This window comes from Equus przewalskii, chromosome 15, assembly GCF_037783145.1.
Source record: "Equus przewalskii isolate Varuska chromosome 15, EquPr2, whole genome shotgun sequence".
Classification (NCBI taxonomy): Eukaryota; Metazoa; Chordata; class Mammalia; order Perissodactyla; family Equidae; genus Equus; species Equus przewalskii.
Window position 1 is genome coordinate 57,357,090 of NC_091845.1, and position 23,499 is coordinate 57,380,588.

The window sequence follows — 23,499 nt, forward strand, 5'->3', positions numbered from 1 at the left end:
GAGAATGGTAGAGCTACTCATAATAATAGCATATATATTTTATTGAGCACATATTGTTTACCAGACACTGTGCTAAGAATTTTATAGACATTCTTTTATTTAATCTTCACAATAACCCAATGAGATAGGTATAGTTCTTATCTCCACTTGTAAGATGTGGTAACTGGAGGAAACTGCCCAAGATCACATAGCTGGAAAGTGGTGGAATCAGGATTGAGAGTCCAGTGGTCACCTCTAATAGCTATACTATGTTACCGTTCATTCATTTCCTTGTTTCTTATCCTGCTATCTTACTAAAATGTTCATATTTTATGTCATATTTAATTATACACCAAACTATTTCTCAGTAACCAATAAGAGTCTGAGTGGCAGGTGGGATTCTTTGAAGTGCTACGGATTTTTAGGATTGAAAAATGTTGGGGAATGGGGATGGCAGTAATAACTGGTGTTCTGGTCAATCAAAATGGTCATGACTGACCTAAGAGTCATATCTGCAATTATTTTGTGGAAAAATCTTTTATTTGATCATTTCAGTTAAGTGGTCCTATTTATTACTCCCCTGTAGCCTAACTACTTCCCAAGTACAAATAAAAAGAAGAGATGCCATTAGAAATAAATACCACCTAACTTTAAAATGTCCCTCTGTGTATTCTCAACACTGGAAAGCCACTCCTTGAAGGGGCAGGTGCTACATACCTTGAGGCTCTTCTTGAAACTGAAAGGAGGATAGTGGCTCGATGAGTGTGCAAAGAGCTTTCACATCTTAATTATCATCTCCAGGTTACTTCTATCCTCTCCATATTCCCATTTCACTATTTGGAGGATTAAGCCTCTACACGTTTAAAGGCTCTCTGAGCCTATGGCCAAGTCATCAGCACAATAATGGTTTTAACTTCTCCCATTTCTTCGCAGAGTTTTAGCTAATCTTTGAATCACATTGAGTTTCTGCGTGGAGAGGTAAACATAGAAAAGTGGAAAAAATGTTTAAAATATCCCCTTTAATTACTTTACAAAATACTTCTCTTCAATCAAGAGTTTGTTAGTTAATTATTCCCTTTTGGAAAAGCCTCTTTCGGTGATTGAGATCCAAGAAGAGCACTCTGATTTTTGATACTAAAGGGGAAAGGACACAGGGTTCTAGGAGGATGCACCACAGACACAGTGTTGGAGGCAGTTTCTCCCAGTTGACTTCAAAACAATTTAAATGGCAGCTCTTCCTGCCTACTATAGGAAGGAAGAAAAGAAGGCCATTTTTCTCTTTATTCCCAGGATCAGTAAACGTCTCATTGTGTCTCTTTGATGAAGGTACAAGCCCAGTGGCTGTCTTGAGGAGGCCAGCAGATACCAAGAGTCAATCTCAGGCAGATCGTTAACACCTGTGCCTGTAGCACAGCAGGCAACAACTCTGACATCCACACACCTCAATTATTTTCAAAGTATTTCTTCTTTTTGTTTTTCTAATACACTGCCAATTTAAAAGGTGGCAATTTTGACAACCTTCTTGCTCTTTTTAAAAGAAGGCTGAGATTGGGAGGGAGGTAAAGAGGGGAATCTACCTGTGGTTTGTAGAGATGATCTCATTTTGGTTCTATGAAAGTCAATGAACTATTCAATTACAGACGAAGCAACTTTGGTTCAGGGTTGACCACAAATACCTTAGAAAGAGAACACAGGACAGTATGTGAACACGTGAAGGGAGAAAAATGATGAGTTAAAAATGTAACAATAAATGTATAAGTGTGGCCACAACTATGTTTATAATGATGACATGTAATGGTGGGAAGAGTTTTAAGAAGCTCTCTGTTCTAGTGATGAACTTACAGGGAACCAGAAGATTTTAGGCCTATCATTTGACTTCCTTGTCCTTCAGTTTCCTTTTATGTCCGGTACAGGTAGTAATAACTTCCCTGTTAATTTCTTAAGGTTATTTAAAATTTGAAAGTGCTTTGCAAATTGGGTAGTGCATTACTACAAAGTGTCATCATTCAGACTACAGATTACAGAAGATTACAGAAATTAGTTTAGCCTAGTGTTACATTTCATCTACTTTTATAAAAATTAATGCAAGCTGTTTTGTTATGAAAAACTGTTATAATGAGCATGATTGGGTAGAAAGAGCAGTGATATCAGAGTTAGAAGACTTGGGTTTAAGTGTTAGTCCCTTTAGTTTTCAGTTGTACCACTCTTGGAAATACTTCCATGTCCTCTGAGGCTCCATTTGCTCATGTCAAAAAGGAAATAATGCATGCTCTGTCAACCTTGTTGGAATGTTGTGAGTGAGAAGCATATATGGGGAAGACTTTGAAAAAGTAAGCGTTCCACAGGAGTGTAAAATTCTTTCATTGTTATCTTTATGTTGAGAATATGAATTATCCATAAGTTGGGTGACAAAATTTTTACTATAAAGATAACTACCAATATCTCTACACACTATTCCATCAACTTTCCCCTTACATCACTACATTTTCACTAACAGTAGAGATAGGTATATTAAATGTGTTATCTTATAAAATGATATTCTCAGAAGATATGGTAACAAATGTTTGCTGGTTCTTTCTCCCCGTTTCCCTTCCTAAGAGCTCTGCTAATACATATTGCAGGTCCCTATGAAATCCCTTCCCTGTGTTAATGTAAACCTAAGAGAATTCTCACATGAGCTCAGTTACTATATGACATCTACAGTCTGCCTTTTTCCCAACTCCTCTCCTGCTTAGCACCATCATGCCCACAAGGGACCGCTGCCTCTTCTGTTGGGTTCCATGGCCCCCATTGGCCACAGTTCTGGGCAGCACTGCCCAACCTGGGCTACCATCTGTCTGCCGAATATGAATTTTCTGCTGCCGTTCATATTCTGGCCCCCGAGCACTCAACGTTACAGGATGCTCTGTGTGAACTGGGAGTAGGAGTGGTAGGATTCTGTCTCCCATTTTAGATGTTACACAGTGTACAACTTGGAGAAAACTCAGTCCTAGAGAGTTTTGATGACATGAATCTTCATGAAGTTCACACTAAGACGTAGATAAATTAAAGGTACCACACTGGACTTTGGATGATCTGTCCCCAGAGAGTCAAGATAAGGTAGATCCTTCTCACGGACACAGCATTGGTTCCTGCAGAGATCCCTACCCTAACAAAAAAATACTGACTCATCAAAGAGGTCTAGACAGTCTAAGAGAAACCAGTTTCAAATTTCAAGTTCTTCTCTATGTCTAAGACTTCATTCCAACTCCCTCGTTTCTCTCAAGCAAAGCCTTGTATTTTACCCTCTCCATTTTACATGCTTTGGAAAGACAGAACTAAATCTCCATCTATTCTAATAAACAGAACATGACAGATGACCAAAAGTGTGAAAGCCAAAACCATGTGAAAAACTGCCTCAAAAGATGAGAAGCCCATTTGGAGGGAAAATACGTGGGTTGCTAGTAGGAGTTTCTCACAATTTAGTTTTTTACATAGGCATTTGCAAAGTGGAAAAGGTTAAGAGGAGGTGAAGTGTGGAGATCTAGCTAAGATTTCTTTAAAACTTTTTAAAAGTCAGATTGCTATTAATCTATGGAAATATCACTTGCAAATATTAAAAATCCCCTCAAAAATAACCTCCAATTCAATCTTGTTGGAAAACCTGATATGCAAAAGAAAATTAGTCACATGTAATGAAAGATGGTAGACCCCTTTGGCCTGGAGGGTGACAAGGAATAAAACGATGAAGATGGTGCCCAGGAGGAAAACGCGGGAATGTTGTTTGGGATCTTGATTCTCATCACTACAGCAATAATAACAACTGCATTGGAAACTTCTAAGTACGTAACTAAAGCTTTGAAATCTTCATCCCTGGTGACAGTCTTAACAGATCATTTCTCATACAAAATGCTGAAAGTTCATTGTCGTCATAAATACAATCTTAATTATCTTTGATGATTGCTATTGAAAAACAGAAATGGAATTAGTTTTAAGGTTTTCGATGGTGAACAAGTTCTTACATGGTATTTTTAATTGGTTTTATTTGCCGATTTTTGTCAGATTTATCAATGAGTGCCATTTGTTCACCACAGGTAGTAATAAACCCGAACAATGCAGAATTGGATACAAAACCATCTGAATTTATTTAACTCACCATTGTAAGTTTTAAACAATGATTTACAACATTTAAAACTGCTCTTAGTTCATTCTTCAGGAACTCTGGAATAGAACCCCAGTTTTTGCTTTGTTGGTATTCCAAAATGGATCTATAATTGAGACTGATGGCCCATGTACGATGCTGCTAAAGGTGACATTTTTAGACAAGGACAAGACATCCCAGAGGAAAATCTTTGCTAATAATGTTTCTTTAATCAAGAACAAAAGTTAACAACTTCTAAGATATAATGGTAGAGGAAAGCCAGATCATACACCAAAAATCTAATCTAATAAACTGAACAAAGGCAAAAGAAAAGACAAGGTATGTGTATATACATGATGGTATATATGTACCATGTATACCTTTTACTTGTTTTTCCTTCTCCATTGGCACTTGGACAAGGTACAACTTCATATCATGCTTTGAAAACATGATTTACACTTCTCAGTGATTTACACATCTCCTAAACTCTAAGAAAACCCATTGAGAACCAAAACAACATCATTGGAAGCATCAATGAAAGAAACTGATTTAGTCAAAAACCAAGTGCCAGTCATGGAGGAGAGCATTTAAATCATCAAGGATAAGGCAGAAAAAATGACGGAGGTTAAAAACTATTAAGAAGATTGGAGACAATAGGTGTGGAAGATAGAACACAATGATTAAACATACATATAATTTGCTATATAAAAACAAGAACATAAGTTGAAATAATGGAATTGAAAAGAATATTTATAGAAGTTATTCCCAAAATAATGGAAGACGTAAATCTGTACATCAATCAGAGGCAAGAAGTTTAACATGAAAAGAAAAAAAAAGAATCAGTAGGTGGGGGAGAGAGAGAAACACAGACTACTTGTCATTTATACATATTTTTAATGGTCATGAATGCATGCATTAACTCAAGTGATGGGATATAAAAGAAAAATTGAGCTGCCTTCAGAATTCTCCGTAACAATGTTGTCATTCAAAATTAAAGCAAGATACAGAACTTTTCAAATGTGCAAAATCTATTTGATGACAAAATTCAGCTAAAAAAGAGATGAATCAAATTAACAAAGTTAGGAAGGGAAAAATTTGCTTTAAAGAATTTGTCATAATTTTGAACCTAGTGAAACAAGGGTAAACCTCACTATGGGAATAAATATTATAGAACAGATTGAACATAATTATGGTGCACCCATATGCGACCATCAAACCAAATGAGGAAAAATTTTCATGAACTGAAATGGAAAAATGTGCATAATATATTAAGTTGAAAAAGACAAGTAAAAATAATTTTACAGTAGGACTAATTTAGAGAGAGACAGGGGTTCAGTAAAGAGTGCTTGATGTATAATAAGCAATAAATAATTAATGAATGATTAAATCTTAAATAAGTCTAAAAATTTCAGAAAGAATACACAAAGACATTCTTCATTTTCTACTCTTCTGTTTAATTTATTACCAAGTGCATATGTTGCTCTTTTTTTTAAGTTGAAAGTTTAAAGACGATCAAATACCATCTTAGTTATCATAAATGATGCCAACTGACTATCAGAAACATTATTTCCAGGATCTGCTGGATAATTCCGGAAAAATTAAAAGCTTTATGTTCTTTAGGAATTGTAAAGCCATCATTCATTGTATTGACAGAAAGACATCACCAAGAGCTTAGACTATACTTAATTTAACTCAGTGTCTGAAAGCCCTTCTGACTGGAAGTGGTAACGGATGCCATATTGATAGCTTTCTCAATTCTGTGGGTGGCTGGTGGGGATGGTTCCTCTCAGTTGGTGGAATGATCTGCCTGGATGATGAAAGAGGCCCTGCCTTAGATTGAGTTTCCCAAAAGCAGACCCTGAGATGAGAATTTTGTTTTGGATGAAGGGCTTCCAGGGAAAACCTGAAAGGGAGTGAGGGAGCAGTACAGGGAAGGGGAGGAGGCCTGGCAGAGTGTAAAGTCCTGAGGAAAGGACCTTCCAGCTGATCAGATTGGGGGTCTGTGGTGTGTAAGTTAAGCCTCACAGTCATCTCTATGCCTTCTACAAGGCAAGAGAAGTGGGTTTTCATATACACACAGTTGTCAGTCATTGGTTAACTGCAAGGGAAGGAGCAGCCCTGGATTTCCCTTGGTGAAGACAAAGGGAGCTGAAGGCAACTCTCCCAAAAAGAGCTGAAGGTGCAGGATGAAGAAAGCTGAAACTCACAAACCCCTCTCTCCAAAATTCTCTGGAACAAACAGTAAAAATGGATCCAAGGGGATCTGGGAGGAGCACTGACATTATCTGCTACAAACTCCACCGTAAAAAAATCAGTATTTAAAATGCTGCATTGATGCAAGAATAGATAACCAGGGGAATGGAACAGAGGAGAGAACTCTTTAATAGACTCATGCTTTTATGAGAATTTAGCATAAAATAAAAGTGACATTTAAATCAGCGGGGAATCCAATAGCCAAGAAATAGTGGGTCAATTTGGGGGGAAAAATAGTTACATTCCATGACTCACACCATTTGCCAAAATAAATTTCAGGTGCATTAAAGATTTCGATGTTTAAAGTAAATCAGAAAACTAATAGAAAAATTCCACAGGAGAATATTTATATAATCTTTGAGTGGGATAGATCTTTCTTTAACATGATCCTATGAACAAAAATTTTAAAAGAGAATGAAAATGACTGTGCAGCTAAAGGATCATAAGAAAAGTTAATTGACAAATAATTTCATTGCTCACTTACCACAGGTACTACAATTAGAATCATTCAGAAAGAGACGACACAAAACTTTTCAAAACCTCCCTCTTGCAAGGAGCAAAAGGCGTAACTACATAATCTCCCATAGTCTCTTACACCTAATTAGTGTCTTAACCAGACATTCAGAACCACAGAATAGCCGACTGAGATGAGGCCTCAAAAATCGTCTCATCTAAGCGCCTCATTTCACAGAGGAAGATGCTGAAGCTCAGGGAAGCCGTGATGCTCCCAGCCCACACCTCTCCTTAGTTGATGAATGTGAGGTGAACATCACTGGTTTTAGTTTCTGTTTATGCCCATGAACTTTTGTAGGGGTCAAGGCAGTGTGGGAACCACTTTTTTCCCCTTGCCACCAGTTCAGATGGGACACCAAACAGGAGACAGAAGCTTTCGGTTAAATTTCATAAGGAAATTAGTCATGCCAAGAATCAACGGATAACTGATAACCCTTTGTAACTTTTTTAACACATGGGTGTCTGCACTTTCACCAACAGTATCTCACTGAGAAAATAAGAGACTACTTTATGAGCTCCAGTCACCCCTAAGATACACTTGGAATCCCAGGGACCAAGGTGAATGGGAGGCTGTCTCTTCCTAGGAATCGGAATGACTCCAAACTCTCAGTCGGGCTTTCCAGCTGCCCCTAGCTGCTTGTCCTCCATCTGTCAGTGCTTTATGATTTGATCAATTTGATCATTGGCCTCCTTTCCATACTGGCAAGAATATCAGCATTTTCCTTTCCCATCCTACCTCATATCCTCCCTACAAATGTACAATCACATCTTTCATAAAAAGCAGATGAGAAAACAGCCTGCACTGGGTCAGGGTAAGCTGTAAATCATAATAGTGGTTTAGCAAGAAACCACATCAGTGAGGACCTCTGGTCTGTTTTTGTCCCAGCCAGTAGGGTGGAGGAGAAAGTGGCCGTGCTGGTGCCCCTGGCCCCCACACAGCCAACCCAGGCAGCATCATTTATGGAGGATTCACTAATTTGTTCTTTCCTCTCCCTTCCTACCTTCACGTCACTGGTTTTGTTTTTCTTTTCCCTCTTTCCAGATATGTTCATTGACCAGTCTGTGCCAGACACAACAAGAGGCACTGGGACTCCGAAAGTGAACAGGCCACTGTTTGTGCCTTGAAGGAGCTTCCAGTCTTGACCCTGCTACAGGATCAGATACTGTTGGGCACAAGCCCTACTCCTGAAAAATCACAAGCACCATTTACCTTTGTTGATATCATGGTGCAATCCCGATGGTCTGCCACTGCTTACAGTAAATGCCAAAATCCCCCGTGGGATCTGACCTCTTTCAGAGACAGTTAACACAAGTGCCACTCACATAGCGTTTAACAGACTGTGTCAAACAAAGCAAAGATTTAAATGCTGCTCCTGCGGGTGCAGAACTCTCCCAAGTTTAATTTTTCTTGCTTCTCTGATCTCCAGGATTCTAGCTCCGCCTACTCCTTTTGCTTTTCACTTCTCTGCCCACACTCTCCAGAGACTGGACCACTTGGCTTCTCCCGAACTTTGACCTACAGAATCTGCCTGTCTTCAAAGGGAGCCAAATTTCAAGCCTTTCCCTTCAGGTTTGTCCCAATAGGACCTTTGCCATCAGATTATAAATATCCTTATTCTGGCTGCCTATGAGGCCTACATCAATTCTCTTGAAAATGTGGGAAGCTGTATTCATTAGCCCCAAGATGAAGTCTTGCTTCCTATACAGTTGGTACCACACAGGTTAACACCTCGGATGTTTCCTATGCAATTGGTACCACACAGGTTAACACCATTTTCACTGGCTTTATCGTTGATCTTTGCCCCTGTTCTTCCTCATATATCACCACCGTTATTGTTGTTGTCGTGGCTGCCCTTTGGTCTCTGCCTCGATTCCTCCTCAAAATTCCACCTCAAAGATTAACAATGTACAAGAATTTTATGAGTACCCTCAACACTGACAACAACAATAATGGCTAACAGAGCTGAACCTTTAGAGCAGGCCAGGCACTGTGCTAGATGCCTTACTTGCATTGTCTCATGCGGTCTTCTCAGGAATCCCATATGCATGGTTTTTCTAAGCACTGTAGGTAATTGTCTTAGTCAGAGTTCCCCCAAAAGCAGCCCCTGAAATAACGATGTCGATGTAGGTAGTTTATTTAGGATTTAGGAGGTGGTCCCAGGAAATAGAGGTAGAAATTGATGACCTGGGAGAGGGAAGGTAGGAAAGCTGTAAAGGATAAAGGGGTGGATAAGCACTGTGAGCAACTGGGCTCAATCCCCTGGAGGCTTCTGAGAAACTGTAGCATGCACCTCAGAATAATTTCAGCAAGAAACAAGGAATCTGGACTTATCTACTGGTTCCCATCCATCATTGCTAGAGGATCACCCAGGCTGATTTAACTCTTTGGAGACCTTCCAGACCCCGGGGACGGAGCACTCTCCTATGGCAGAGAGCCGCCAGAAGCACTGCTGTGGACAGGAACTGTCTGTCGCAGACCTCCGAGTGGGCCAAGGTCATACGGGCAAGCCGCTGACGGTGTCTGCTCCAGAAATATGGAAGAGAAAAAGGGAAAGGACAAAAATGAGAGGAAATAAGATCTGATCTTATCCTCACTAAGATTAGGAGAATGTATAAAAGAATTTAAAATTCATCTACTTAATAACTGTTAATTGAGTGCCTACTGTGTTCCACACACAATTTCCCACACTGCGAGTGTAGGAGTGAGCCAAACGGTCATTGGCCTCATGAAGATTACATTCAAAACAATTAAGTGCTAAATAAATAGTGCTATTCAGAGGTCCACAAAGGACAGAGAGGGAAATGAGCTTGAGCTGAGATGGTCAGGAGGGTTTCCTGGAAAAGGTGGGCCTTATTCAAGATGCCTGGACAGTGAAGGGAGATTCTACTGAATGTTCTCCCTAAATGAGAGCCTGGGACAATGACCACCATGTCACCCGTGGGAAATCTAGCCCCTCATGAATCCCTGTATCTTTGGTATCTCTGTGAAGTTCTTCTGGGATGCTCTTCAAGTGGGGTCACTGGGTTAGGCCCTGAAGGCAGTTGGTGCTGCCCCTGTGGTCCTCTTTCCTCCTAGCCCTTCCTGCCTGATAGCTCATTGATCTGGTTTGTGAGAAGATGGCTGCACTTGGGACTTTGAACCCACTTTGCTTAGTGTTTGTATCCAAAAGTGGCATTTCAGATATGAGAAAAGCTTCCAACTAGTTTGTAACTGGCAAGTGAAACATACAGCAGCCTGTCAAGCTGCTTCTTGCTGTCATTTATAGATTTCCAGGTACCTCATGTGGAGATTAAATATGGAGTGATTTGGTACACATGACGCATTTGTGTCTGCCACTCCTGTTTTAGGCATTTTACTGAGGTTTCTGGTGCCTCTACTTTGCTTTTTCTCTAGAGTTACCAGCATGTTCTTCTCGACCCCATAAGTGCTAGACCAAAGGTTGTCAAATTGACATCTGAGGGTGACACCCACTGATCCTGCCTTGTCACTCTTAGATATTTTGATTGCCTGTCACAGATTCTTTAGCACCCAAGAAACCTCATAACACACTCCCCCCACCTCTACCCCCGATCTGGCCTCAGAAGTGGAGGGATTGGCTGCTACTGGAGAAGGGCAAAGGCCTCATGTTGGCAGAGCAGAACATGGGCTATCTGGGGGGAATGGCTCATATCTACATATGCTCTGCTGGACCATTGCAAGAGTTTCCTACTGATCTCTCTGCCTCCTCTCTCAGCTCCTTCTGAATGAATCTGAAGTCCTTCCTGGCCAGGGCCTACAAACCTCTACATGACCCTGCCCCTCCACCTCTCTGATCTTACTTTGTACCACAGGCCCCATCTGTCATTCTGCTCCAGCCAGTCCTCCATCAAGACACACACACTCCTGCCTCAGACACTTTGCACTTTCTGGTCCCTCTATCTGGAACACTTTTCCACAGACATCTGCGTGGCTCACTCACTCCTTGCTTCATCTAGGTCTCTACTCAAATATTATCACATCAAGGTGGTCTTCCCTGATCCCCCTATAATATAAAGCACCTCCCCTTCCCCTCCATCATTCTGTAACCCCCATACTCTGTTCTGGGTTCTGCCTGACATTCTCACACATTGTTCTCTTTCTCCCCACTAGAAGGTATGCACCAGAGACCTTGCCAATTTTGCCCTTGTATCACCAGCCCCAGAACAGGGCTGAGCATACAGTAGACCATCAATAAATATTTGTTAATGACCAAAGAAGAGGGATTTAGTGAGTATCCATGTGCTAAAGGAACTGATCCTAGAGATATTGTGGTTTGAATATTAAATATTTACATATGAACACTTCTTACACCCATGCAGATGCCACTTCCACTGCTTTACTGCTACAGAATTTTAAAATGATCCTGGCAAAGGCAATTGTCCCGTGAATCTTTTACGGGGAAAATGATCAACCCTATTGGTAATTAGAGAACTGTCAATTAAAGTAGTAACGCGATTCCACTACTGACCAAGATTTTCTAACTATTATCATCACCAATGTTGGGAAAGCCAGCACTGGAGTGGGGAGGACACTGGGCACTGGTACACTTCTGGCCAGAGAGGGGATGCATTCTACTGACTAACTAATATGCATGAGAAACCTCAGGATAAGCAGTTTTTGAAATGTTATGTCTGAAGAACATTTATTCATATGGAATTTTTAAATTTTTTTTACAAGCAGAAGAACAGGATAAATAAGATATGTAGAGTACAATCCCACTTTTAGTTAAGGAATTCTATATACTGGAAGTTTGCATCCCAAAATGTTACCAGTGCTTACCTCTGGGTAGCAGTATTACAAGTCATTTTAGTCTTCTCCCTTTCATTTGCCTGTATTTTCTAAATGTTTTAAAAGTAACTTGTTTTAATTTTTCACTTTTCTATTATGCAAACATTACATGGAAAATTGAAAAATATAAGCAAAAATAAAGGGTAAATAAAAATCACCTGTAACAGAGATAAATACTGGTAATAATACAATAATAATAAGTAATAGTTTATATTAATAAAAATAAATATTTTGATAACAAAAGATAATATATATTTTTGATGCTGGAACACCCCCAGCTTCCACTGTCTTATTAATATGAGGCCACACAGTATGGACAGACTACTGAATGTGCCGTGGATCTCCATGATCTTGATAATTTGTGGGGGGTGGGGGGAAGCTTCTGTCCTGAATTCCAACTAGTGTCATTCTAGAAGAAGCAAATCTTGTTCTGATCCTCTTAGCTGAGGGTTGTCTCAAGTTAGTGGCTTTGTAAGGAAATGCCTCCCTCAGACCATGCTGGGGCTGGTCCACAGAAAATCTTTCCATCAGGTTTGACCCCCTTGGCACAGACTCTGGTATACATTACAGGTCTGGAACCTTGACTATTTAAACTGAGCCCTATGGACGGATACTTCACAGCAGAGGAAGGAGACTCCGAAGGGATTACCTTATTCCATTTATCTTGGGTAAGTAAATGTCCCATCCTGCTCCCACCAGGTTGAAAATGGCCGCCCACATGGGAGGCTGAATGAACTAGACCAGGTCCTGGGAGGTGTTCTCCTAACCAATTTGTTGATAATTAATAAATAATATTATCAAACATATATGGGGCTTTATAATTTAGAGAGTGCCTTTTCGTGTATTATCCTATTTGGTTTTTGCAATCCTATGACATAGGTATTAGAGCTCAATTTGGGGTGGCAGAGAATGGGAGAGTCACAGATACCTTAAAAATCTTATAATCAAAGCTATTTCAGTAACTGGACTTGTGGCCAGAAATATATCTGTGGATGGGATGCCATGAATCCTGTATTAATAATAATGGAGAAGGTGAGTATGTCATTTATTCAAGATATGTGTTTTCAGTAGTCTTACCCAAAATCAGGGGAAATATGTAGTTTAATTAATTTTATTTTACCAAAGTGTGCAGTCGTAGATCTTGTACTTCTAACTCATATCTTCTGATATAATTAGTAAAATACTGGTTTTTAACAAATTTGATAACACAATAGTTTTCTACTTTGTTTAGTTTTCTTTTTTTTCCTTCTACGAGTAATTCATCTTTATTGTTGAAATTTTTTTAAATACACAAAAGAAAAAAGAAGTATAAAAAAATCACTTTTAATCTTACCATCCAGAGATACACTGTCAGTGTTGGTGTATTTCTTTTCTTTGTTGTTTGTGCGTGTGTGTGTGTTTTCTTGCAGTAACATTGGTTTATAACATTACATAAAGTTTGGGCGTACATCATTATATTTCGATTTCTGTGTAGATTATATCATGTCCACCACCCAAAGTCTTCACCACACACATGTGTCTAATCACCCCTTTTGCCCTCCTACCTCCCCGCTTCCCCTCTGGTAATCCCCAATACAAACTCTGCCTCTGTGTGTTTGTTTGTTGTTGTTTTTATCTTCTATTTATGAGTGAGATCATATGGTATTTGACTTTCTCCCTCTGACTTATTTCACTTAGCATAACACCCTCAAGGTCTATCCATGTTGTCACAAATGGCCAGATTTCATCATTTTTTATGGCTTAGTAGTATTCCATTGTGTATATATACTACATCTTCTTTATCCATTCATCTCTTGATGGGCACCTAGGTTGCTTCCAAGTCTTGGCTTTGTGAATAATGCTGCAATGAACATAGGAGTGCATGTCTCTTTACACATTTGTATTTTCATGGTCTTTGGATAAGTAGCCAGCAGTGGAATAGCTGGATCACATGGGAGTTCTATTCTTCATTTTTCGAGGAATCGCCATACTGTTTTCCATAGTGGCTGCAGCAGTTTGCACTCCCACCCGCAGTGTATGAGAGTTCCCTTTGCTCCACATCCTCTCTCACACTTATTGTTTCCTTTCTTATTAATTATAGCCATTCTGATGGGCGTGAGATGATATCTCATTGTAGTTTTGATTTGCATTTTCCTGATAATTAGTGATGTTGAACATCTTTCCATGTGCCTGTTTTTCATGTACCATCCAGAGATACAATGTCAATGTTGGTCTATTTCTTGCCAGTCTTTTTTTTTCCAACAAGAGGCCTCAATTCTAAATCAAGGTTTATACAACTAATAGTGACTCAGCTTCAATTCATTTTGTGAAAGAAAATGTTCCTTCACAGAATCTAGTAGAAGTAAAAGTTTAAGATTCACATGCTCAAATCCAAAGAACCACAGATAATGTGCCCTTTTGTGTATACTTCACTCTCAGTTCAATTAGCTCTTCTTGATACTAAATTTCACATTGGTTTATTCAATTATTCATTCAATAAATATATATATATTGAGCCCCTCCTAGACACTGGGTATTTTCTAGGTACTAGAGAAATGGCATTTAAAAAATCAGATGAAAATCGCCATAATCATTGAGCCAATATTTTTCAATGGGAGCCAGTAATAAACACGATAAGTAAGTAATGCATATATAGCAAGTTAGTCATAAGTGCTAACCACAGAACCAAAGCATGTTCAGAAACATCCTGAAGCTTGCACTCCAAAGGCAGCCATAATTGTATTTGTTGATACATTTTAAAAATAAGGGAATCTCTTTTGAAATTGTGATTTTTATTTTCAATAAGTAGCTCCGTAGTCCTTCAATATGTGTAATTTCATTGACCTCAGAGTTCTTTAATAGCATAGAATAAGAATTGCCATTTGCTTTGTTTGCTCATTTAGAATCTGTCACCCTTCCTTCTTTGTAGATTGAGTAGTGCTATCATTTCAGGTTGACTTTGTTCAGTAAACTACAGTTTTTTGAACTAACATAGTTCTGCAAGTTGAGTCCCAAACTGTCCTCTAATTCTGAAAAGGTCTTCATCCATGGAAATTGCTCAAATAGAGCTTCAGCAACATTCTACAATCTAGTCTTACAACTGCATTAAAATAAGTCAGGCAGCTTCAAATTCTGCTATACATTTTGTAAAACAGAGAACTTGAACAGCACAAGCACAAAGAAAAGTTCGTAAGCTGAATGACTTCTTCTGTCACAACACAGAAGATATTTTTACAAGGAGGATTTACAAAGTTTGAATCACAGATTGTTTTGGTGAATGATATGATGAAAGAAAGATGCTTCATTTCTATCATCTTTTGGGCTTGACTAGAATGTTGAAACTTCATCATGTGACAATCAAAATTGATGACAAACAAATTATGACCTGGTAATTGAGGGGTGTTTTAAATTAATACTTCCCCGGGACATTTACTAATGTGAATGGCTACAAAATTAACACACAAATATCACAGCTTTTCTGTACAAACAATAACTACTCAGGAAATATAATTGAAGGAAAAGTTCCAATTACCACAGCATCAAATGAGACAACGTATTAGAATCATCTATTTAAAAGGTGCCCAGTCTCTACAAATAAAATCTAAAAATCTACAGAGAGATACACCAGAAGATTTGCATAAATAGAAAAATCACCCTATTTTTGGATAGTATGGCAAATTGCATTTTCCAAAATACCATAACAATATTTCCCATCTTCTATGATCTTCTTTCAGTGATGCTTTAAAACTCCTTCCATTGAGAGGTGAGGTCTTTGTTCCTTTGCCTTGAATCTGGGTACACTTCTGACTATGGCAGAAATGATACTTCTGCAATGAGGTCATAAAAAGAAATGCAGCTTCTACTTGGGTGTCTTAGAATGCTTGTTCTTGGAACTCAGCCACCATCTTGTGAGGAAGCCCAACCACATAGAGGAGCCAAAGCCCTTGCCCTCAGTCCCAGTTGAGCTCCCAGCTGACAGTCAATACTTTGCCAGATGTATGGAGGAGCAATTTTGGATGTGGACTGTGTTTTAATTTGGCTTTTATCCCCCTTCCAACTTTCTAACTCTCTACTTCGTTGACTCATTTTCCCAAAAAAGTCCTGTATACAAGATCAGCTCATGTCTACCTCCCTCCAAACATTGCTGTTACTATTTCTGCACTTTGTAAACAAGGCGTTGGCTTGCCCCAAAGAATACAGGGGGGAAAATCTACATAATATCTTGTCTGAGTTCTTTCCCTCACTTATCCCTCAAATCAGAAAAAAATGAAAATTTACTAATGCAACTCTTACCTGACATAACAACCCTTCAGAGAATTAGCACAATTTAAAATCTTTGAATCATTCTTTTCACTGAAGCTCTGACATATAGGTTGAGGTTGTGCTCAAAATAACAGTAACAGCCTGAAGATTAATGTAATAAGAACCGCTGAAGGAGAATGAAAGCAGCAAAAAGAAGAGGAAAAGGAGGAAGGAAAAAAGAGAAGGAGAAGGAAGAGAACAAAGAGACAAGAAGAAAAGCAAGGACTATTACAGCTGCTATTATGTGGGCAGTAATTTCTATACTATCTTTAGGGTTTTTTTCTCCTTTTGGGATAGATTAATGTATAGTCTTTGCTACACTGATTCTTTTAGTTTATATCTTTTATTTAGCCTGGCCTCCCCCAAGTTTCACCTGCATTTTCCTACCAACCATTCTCTAGGCATGCATGCATTTCTAAAAATGCTAGAAATCTACTGTTGGATGTTTCAGAGGCATCTCAAACCTACTATGTCCAACACTGACATTGATATTTCCTCAAAGATGCTCTACCCATCTTACCCATTTCACTAAGTAGTATGAACCTCCCCTCCAGCTGTTCAGATGAGAAACTTACGAGTCATGTTTGCATTCTTTTCCCCTTTTCCATTACTTCTGCTTCAACCAACCCAACATCTAGTCCAGTCAGCTTTGCCTCCAAAATGTAATTCCTAATATTCCGCTTCTATCACCTCCACTGACAACATCAGCATGTAAATTACTGTCTCCTCACTAAGCCTATTGCACTAGCCCCATTTCTACTCCTGCCAGCTCTGAACACTTTCTGCACATCTGCTAGAGGAACCTTTGTAAATACAAAGCAGATTGATTTCTTCCCCTATTTAAATGGTCCAATGGCTTCCATTGCAGTTAGAGTAAAATCCTAAATCTTTAATGTGATCAAGAACTTCTTACATGCCCAGCACTTTACAACCTCTCCAGCCATGTACCGCTCCCCTTCTAATTCATTCTCATCCCCAACATTGCCACCCAGCTCCTCCAACACACCAAGGGCCTTCCTAGCATTAGGCCTTCTCTCATGTTATTCCTTCTATGTGGAACATTTCTCACTTCTTCGACTGCCTTCCTCTTGCTCATTTTTCATGTCTCAGCTGAAATGTTGCTTCCTCAAAGAAACTTTCTCCAGGCTCCAAACTAAATCAGTATCTTGTGCTGGACACTATAGATTGACTCACTCAATGACTATTCTATTTTCCTTGTACTTGGAGAAGATAGAATGGTGCTAAGTGCATTGCCAATTCCCTTGCAGCTAAGGTTCTGGATACTGATTGGCTTCCACCTGACAGTTTCTACTGGCAAGCACCGTCATGAAAACATGAGGTTTCTCTGGATTGTCTCAGGTTTCAGATTCCTGACAATGAAGAAGTAGAGGGTACAGTGGCATTAGTGGTCACGGGAGCATCTTGATCTGGCTTCCTAAATCATGAATCACTGCCTTGGGTATCCAGTCAATAGCTTCCTGAGTGTTCAGAGGCAGTTTCAATAGGGGATCTATGTGGGTGGCAGTGAACTCTACATTCTGACAAAGCTCCATTGTGGTGGCTTCCCTGGTGGGATAGCTCTGCACTGTTCTGAGAGATACTCCTGAAGACCCAGGATTAAACTGCTCTTTCAGCCCTTCCAATGATTTTTACAAACACACCATTCCTTGTATTAATCTATGTCCTTCTTTAAATACCTACCATGCAAGCGGAGTTGTTTCTATTTCGTACATTGGAGCCTGACTGATATAGTCTGCCTGTTAAGCTCTCTTAGAATTCTTATCACAATTTGTAATTGTATATTTATTTGTGGGGTAGTTTGTCTCTGTCTGGGTCACTGCTGTGTCCCCTAGCATAAAGCCTGACATTTAAGAGTAGATTAATAAATATTTGCCAAACCAATGAGAGAATTTAGCCCTTTCAACTGTGTGGGTAACTCATTTGTCAAGCGATGATGGAGATAATTAGATTCACACCCCAATTACCTCTTACATCTTTAAACAATAACAGAATTGCAAAATGTTTAAAGTAATACAAATATAGATCTGCAGCCTACAACTCCGGTAAGAGAGATGGTCATTGAGAGCTAATGAAGAAATTCCATAAATTAATTTTGCTGTCATCAAATCTGATCTGATCTAATGCCTACTCAATCAAGAGACTTCATTAGGCTAACTGGAAAAGGACACCCACCATAGCGACCCACGTAACTCCAGTTATGCATCATTAAATAAAAAGGCTTTTATAGGTCAATTGGTTCCAGGCGTAAGGTTTGCAAGTTCTTGGGTCAGAAGGAAACTTTGATATGGGCCAAAAAGTCTCCAATCTCAAGTGTGAAATTCGAAGGAAAAGAGTTAATCTGCCCCTGAATTCAGTCAGTGTCTTTTTGAGTCTGAATGTTGCAAAGGAACATGAGGGCATGGGAGCACTGGGACAGGTCCATCCAAAGCAATGTTCCCGAAGCATCAGTAGGTCAAGCAGGCACCGCAGCATGGTGGCCAAGCCCATTCCAGGGCTTTGAATGACACCAGCCCAGATGCAAATGTTGTCTCTGCTTCTTACAAGCTGAAAAACCTTGAGAAAGTCATTCAATTTTCTCATTTGTAAAATGAAAATACTAGTCATACTTATGACTAGTCATAGGGTTTTTCTCTGGAATCACGTATGTAAAATACTTAGCTTGGAATTCAGAACATACCTTACGTGTGCTTGATAAATAACTATTATTTTTACTGTTTAATGAATACATTCTTTTTCTTTACTCCATTACAGAAGTTGACATCTGAGCCATCTGTTCTGAATCTGGAAAAGAATTCACTGATCCTATTGTTATGTTGGTTCCAAGTGCTTCCGTTGGGGTAAAAATTTCCAAAAATCTGTGGTATCATCAAGAAAGAACACAGAAACACCAAAAAGCCTTTTCTAGTTTGTGGGATGCTTGGTGCTGCCCACATCCCTTTAAAGTCAAAACCACTCCTCCCCATTCCTATAGTCCTACTGGAGTTGTCTCCTTCCTGGGGTGACCACCCAGAATACTTCAACCACCTGGATATAATGAGATCAGCATGCATCCCAAACACTGTCAATATGAGACCTTTTCTGTAATTGATATGGATGTGGACAAAAGTTTTTACTTTCTCAAACACTGCATCCTACAAAGGCAGTGTAAGCTGAGAGTAGCCTCACAGCCACCACCTTTTCTGTCTGAAAATTGGCTAATACACAAAGGGAAACAGTGGTGGGAAAGAACAAGTCAATGAGTTCAGTGGATCCAGTCATCCTTAAATAGGATTCGGCACCTTCAGACATTGCGTTATATGAGTCAATGAACTAAGTTTTTTCCTTTATTTTGGTCTAGGTTAGATTGTGTTAAATTGAATATTGTCCCTTCCATCCGAAACAATTGTGATTCATACAAACACTAGCTTAGTTTGGGGTACCCTCAGAAACAAACCCTGAGAGAAGAATTCAAGTAGAAGTAGTTCATTTGGGAGGTAATCCCATGAAATACCAATTAGAGAGTGGAGAAGTGAGTCACGAAAGGGAAGGAAGCCAAAAGATGCTGTATAATTGAGCTGGTTATCACCGTGGGCACCTGTAGCTTAATACCACTGGGGAAACTCTGGGATCCAGTGTAAACTATAAGCCTCCCAGAGATCCCACCCAAGAGGCAGGGAAAACAGGGTATTATAGATCAACTCCCATCAGTCATGGGTTGTGGCCTGATCTGGAGGTGTTCATTCTCTGGTACTAACCCATCTGTGTGTATATACCAGGAACTGGCTGCCAGATTAAGCTCTTGGGCAGAAGAGATGCAAATGCTGGCTGGAGATGGCCTGTGGGCACTACCATGGCAGTAAGGCTCCAGGGGATATAGGTGGGACCAACAGCATCTGCTGCAAACATAATGTTCAGAAAAAATCCAGAGAAAGATCAGTAACAATATTAACTTATGTTTATGTAAGAGTTAGGGGTTGGAAAGGGTTTTGCCATATCTTGCATGATCCAATACATTCCTACTAAGTCAATAACAGGAATCACCATCCCTATTTTATAAGGAGAAAACTGGACTCAGAGAGGTTGAGTAAGCTGCAGGAGCACACACAGCTATTAGGCAACAGAGCCTCAAGCCTGAGTTTTCTAATTCCAAATCCAGGAATATGCAGGATGGGCATAAGTGTGATTTCAGAGCACCTCTGGAAGAATAAGGCTTTAATAGACAGAAAATTCACCTCAAATGCAAACATGTAAGATGGCTGGAATGTAACATTTTTTCCCTAGTTTCTCTCTTTTCAAAATTCTTTGTATTGTCAATATATTAACTTTATATTGAGAAATACATTTATGATTATAAAAAAGATCAGGCTAGTGTGAAAAGGTTTAAGCCAAAAAGTCTGCATGACTGAAGTCTACAACAACCATGTTATGCAGAGTAGAGTTGAAACAGACACTCATAGAAGTGACCTGTGTCAGAAATGCCTGAGCCTGCTTTTCTATTGTATGAGTTTGTAGGGTAAATGTTAAAGAAAACAGTTCTTCAATATTTCATACCTTTGCCACATCAAGATGAAAAGTCTTCGCAAAAAGATTTACAGGCTTTAAGGAAGTCACAGGACGTCACCCATGGCTTTGGTTTTAAAGAAGGAGTTTACAAGTCAAACAAGAGGATAAAATGATGGATATCACCTCTATCAGGTTTCCAGACATTGGGACAGGCATCTGAGAAAGCTCATGGACTCCCCATTCCTAGAAAACATCAGAACTGTCTTTGGATCTGAACCTCTCCTGAGGAAAGTTAGACACGACCTCAGCAATAAATATAAGGAGGAGCTCTGAGTGGCTCTGGATCTCTGACCATCCTTTTTGGTTATTTGGAAATGATCTAAGCCGTGTGGTGAGCCTAAAACAATAACAATTGACATCCACCATGATACAACGATCTTTTTTTGTGAATATCTCATATAGTTGGGTAACTAAGAGAACAGGAATTAATATTGACTGAGATAAATACCAAGCATTTATCATACACATTTAACTCGCAACTTCAACAATTGTAAATTGAGCTCCTGCTGTAGACAGGCAGTGTGCTCATTTCTGGGAAGTTAGTGGTGACCCATGCCCTCCTGCAGTTACAGCCTTGTGGAGCAGACAGGAGAAAGCCAAGAGGTGATTGCTAACTGTTGCCAGTATTCTAAGGGATATTTTGAAAGCTTGGAACTAGGAAACCTAATTTTGATTCTGCAGAGACTTTAAGATTGATAGGAGTAGGCAAGCCAACAGTGGACACAGTTGGCCCAGAGCTTTGGCTTGCTCTGGGGGTCACAAGATGACCCAGAGCTTTCTATAGAAAACATGTATCTGGACAGACAGTGGAGTGACTCCTGTTGATGTGTGTATGCTGTGGTAAGAGGGAGAGGGCACCTTTGGCTAAATACTGTAAGTTGGTCCCTGTAACCAGTGTGGGAGGAGAGCGCCCTCAATTAGGAGCCGGAGGAAACTGAGTTTGAAACCTGGCTCTGCTGTGTGGCTTTGGAAAGATGCTTTGCCTCTCAGTGCCCCAGTTTCCAGTCTGTGAACATGGCAGGTTCATAGTCTTGCAGATTAGGTTCTCTAGAGACCCTGAAACCACGTTTATTAGGAATCTGTGATCTGTAATGGAAAGGGAGGGGAGCAGGATTAGACTAAGGGAGAATTCAAACTGCAGTGAAAGCCCAACAACACCTTGGCCAACCCTGGAGGGAGCTCTGGAGCAAATAAAACCCAATAGAGTTGTTCCCTGTTCGGCCAGAATGACTTGACCTTTAGACCCCTACTGCCCTCATCACTGGATGTGGGCTTTGCCTGAAAAGGGTGTGAATATGGGCCAGGAGGCTCTCTGCAGCTGAGGCCAACTCAGAAGGAGCTGACAGCCGAACAGAGACTGTGTTCTGACCACACTCTCCACAGCTGGGAAGCAGGTCCTCTTTGAAGGGAGAGCTGGGTTGCACATTTGTGTCTACCACAAATACCGCAATTCTGGAGGGTAAATGAGATTATGTCCTTACAAACATCTGGCACAACGGAGATGCATAATATATGTAAGTTAAATCTTGATCATTGTCACATGCTCATTATTTTATTCGACAACATTCAGTGGGCTCCTACCATCATCTTTTCAAGCATTTTTTTATTAAGCATCTGTCCTTTGGGGCTGGCCCGGTGGCACAGCGGTTAAGTTCTCACATTCCGCTTCTCAGGTGGCCTGGGGTTTGCCGGTTTGGATTCCGGGTGCAGACATGGCACCGCTTGGCAAACACCATGCTGTGGTAGGCGTCCCACGTATAAAATAGAGGAAGATGGGAATGAATGTTAGCTCAGGGCCAGTCTTCCTCAGCAAAAAGAGGAGGATTGGCAGTAGTTAGCTCGGGGCTGATCTTCCTCAAAAAAAAAGCATCTGTCCTTTGCATATTCTACAGCCTCAGAAAGGAATGTTTCCCTCTCCTAAAACTTAAAAGATATCCACCTCATATGCGTTCTCCTCCATGACTTCCTTCCTGGTCCTACTTACTACCCTAAAGGATCTTAATTACTCATTTGACAAATATTTGTTGAGCTGATGGTCTCCTAAGCCTTGGAATACAATGGTGAAAAGATCCAAGTGTACCTTCAAGCTTATCTTCTCTCTTGTGGAACAGTCCTCTGCCCACTCTCACCCCACCCTGGCCACAAGTACTGTGGTGCCCAGCATATGCCACCTGGAACCTGAGATTATAGTTTGGAATTATAGCTGCCCCTAGCCCTGCCCTCAAGTCATTCTGTGTTCCCAGAAAGCAGAGAGAGTGCCTTACTGTTACCTGAATTACAATATCCCTCCCTAAACCCATCATGCAATTTACATCCTAAGTAATATGAACGGAACTGAGCTGAGTTGAGTTGAATTGAACGAAACAGAGAGTATCCTGTGTCTGACTCTGGTTCTTCTAATAAAAATTAATAGCTTAGTTTAAAAAGCAATTATCTCAACTGAACTACTGAGCTGATTAAATGTGCCATAAAATTTTTGCAGTTTATAATCCTTTGTACAGATGGAAAGAAAGACTCTCTGCAAGTTTGAAGACAGACTTTCAAATTTGTCCCTTCAGTGATTGCTGTATAAGCCAGTGTAGCTTAGTGGTTCCGAATGCTAGGCTATGGAATAAGTCTACATAGTTTCAAATCTTATCTTGGCTGCTGTGTGACCTTAGGTAAATGACTAACTTCTCTGTGGCTCAGTTTCTTTATCTGTAAGGACATTAACTTGGAAACAATAACACCTACTTTCTAGGATGTTATAAGCATTCAAAAACATAATGTAAGTAAAATGCTCAGAACATAGTATGAGTTTAATAGATGTTAGTTACCATTTTCATTGTTATGAACCCAGAGAGCCATGCCTATCCGTAGCTGGACTCTCTCCCCATTCACCCACAACTGACTTCCTGTGGAAGATGAGCTAAGCCAGACCTGTAGAGTTTTTGTTTCAGATATTCTACTAAATTTGACTGTGGAAGTATATACATGTCCTAAA

General features: G+C 39.9%; 1 long non-coding RNA gene across 2 annotated transcripts in view; it reads left to right on the plus strand.

Moving 5' to 3' along the window:
- Nucleotides 1-20,878, plus strand: part of LOC139076184 (uncharacterized) — a 55,226-nt gene extending 34,348 nt beyond the window's left edge. Inside the window, exons 2-4 of one of the 2 annotated variants that reach the window (XR_011527528.1) lie at nt 7,908-8,435; nt 12,243-12,340; nt 18,726-18,859. This is a non-coding gene — a long non-coding RNA (uncharacterized lncRNA). Of the gene's footprint in view, nt 1-7,907; nt 8,436-12,242; nt 12,341-18,725 lie in introns of both variants that reach the window. The other variant, XR_011527529.1, reaches the window with a different exon arrangement.
- Nucleotides 20,879-23,499: the final 2,621 nt, after the last annotated feature.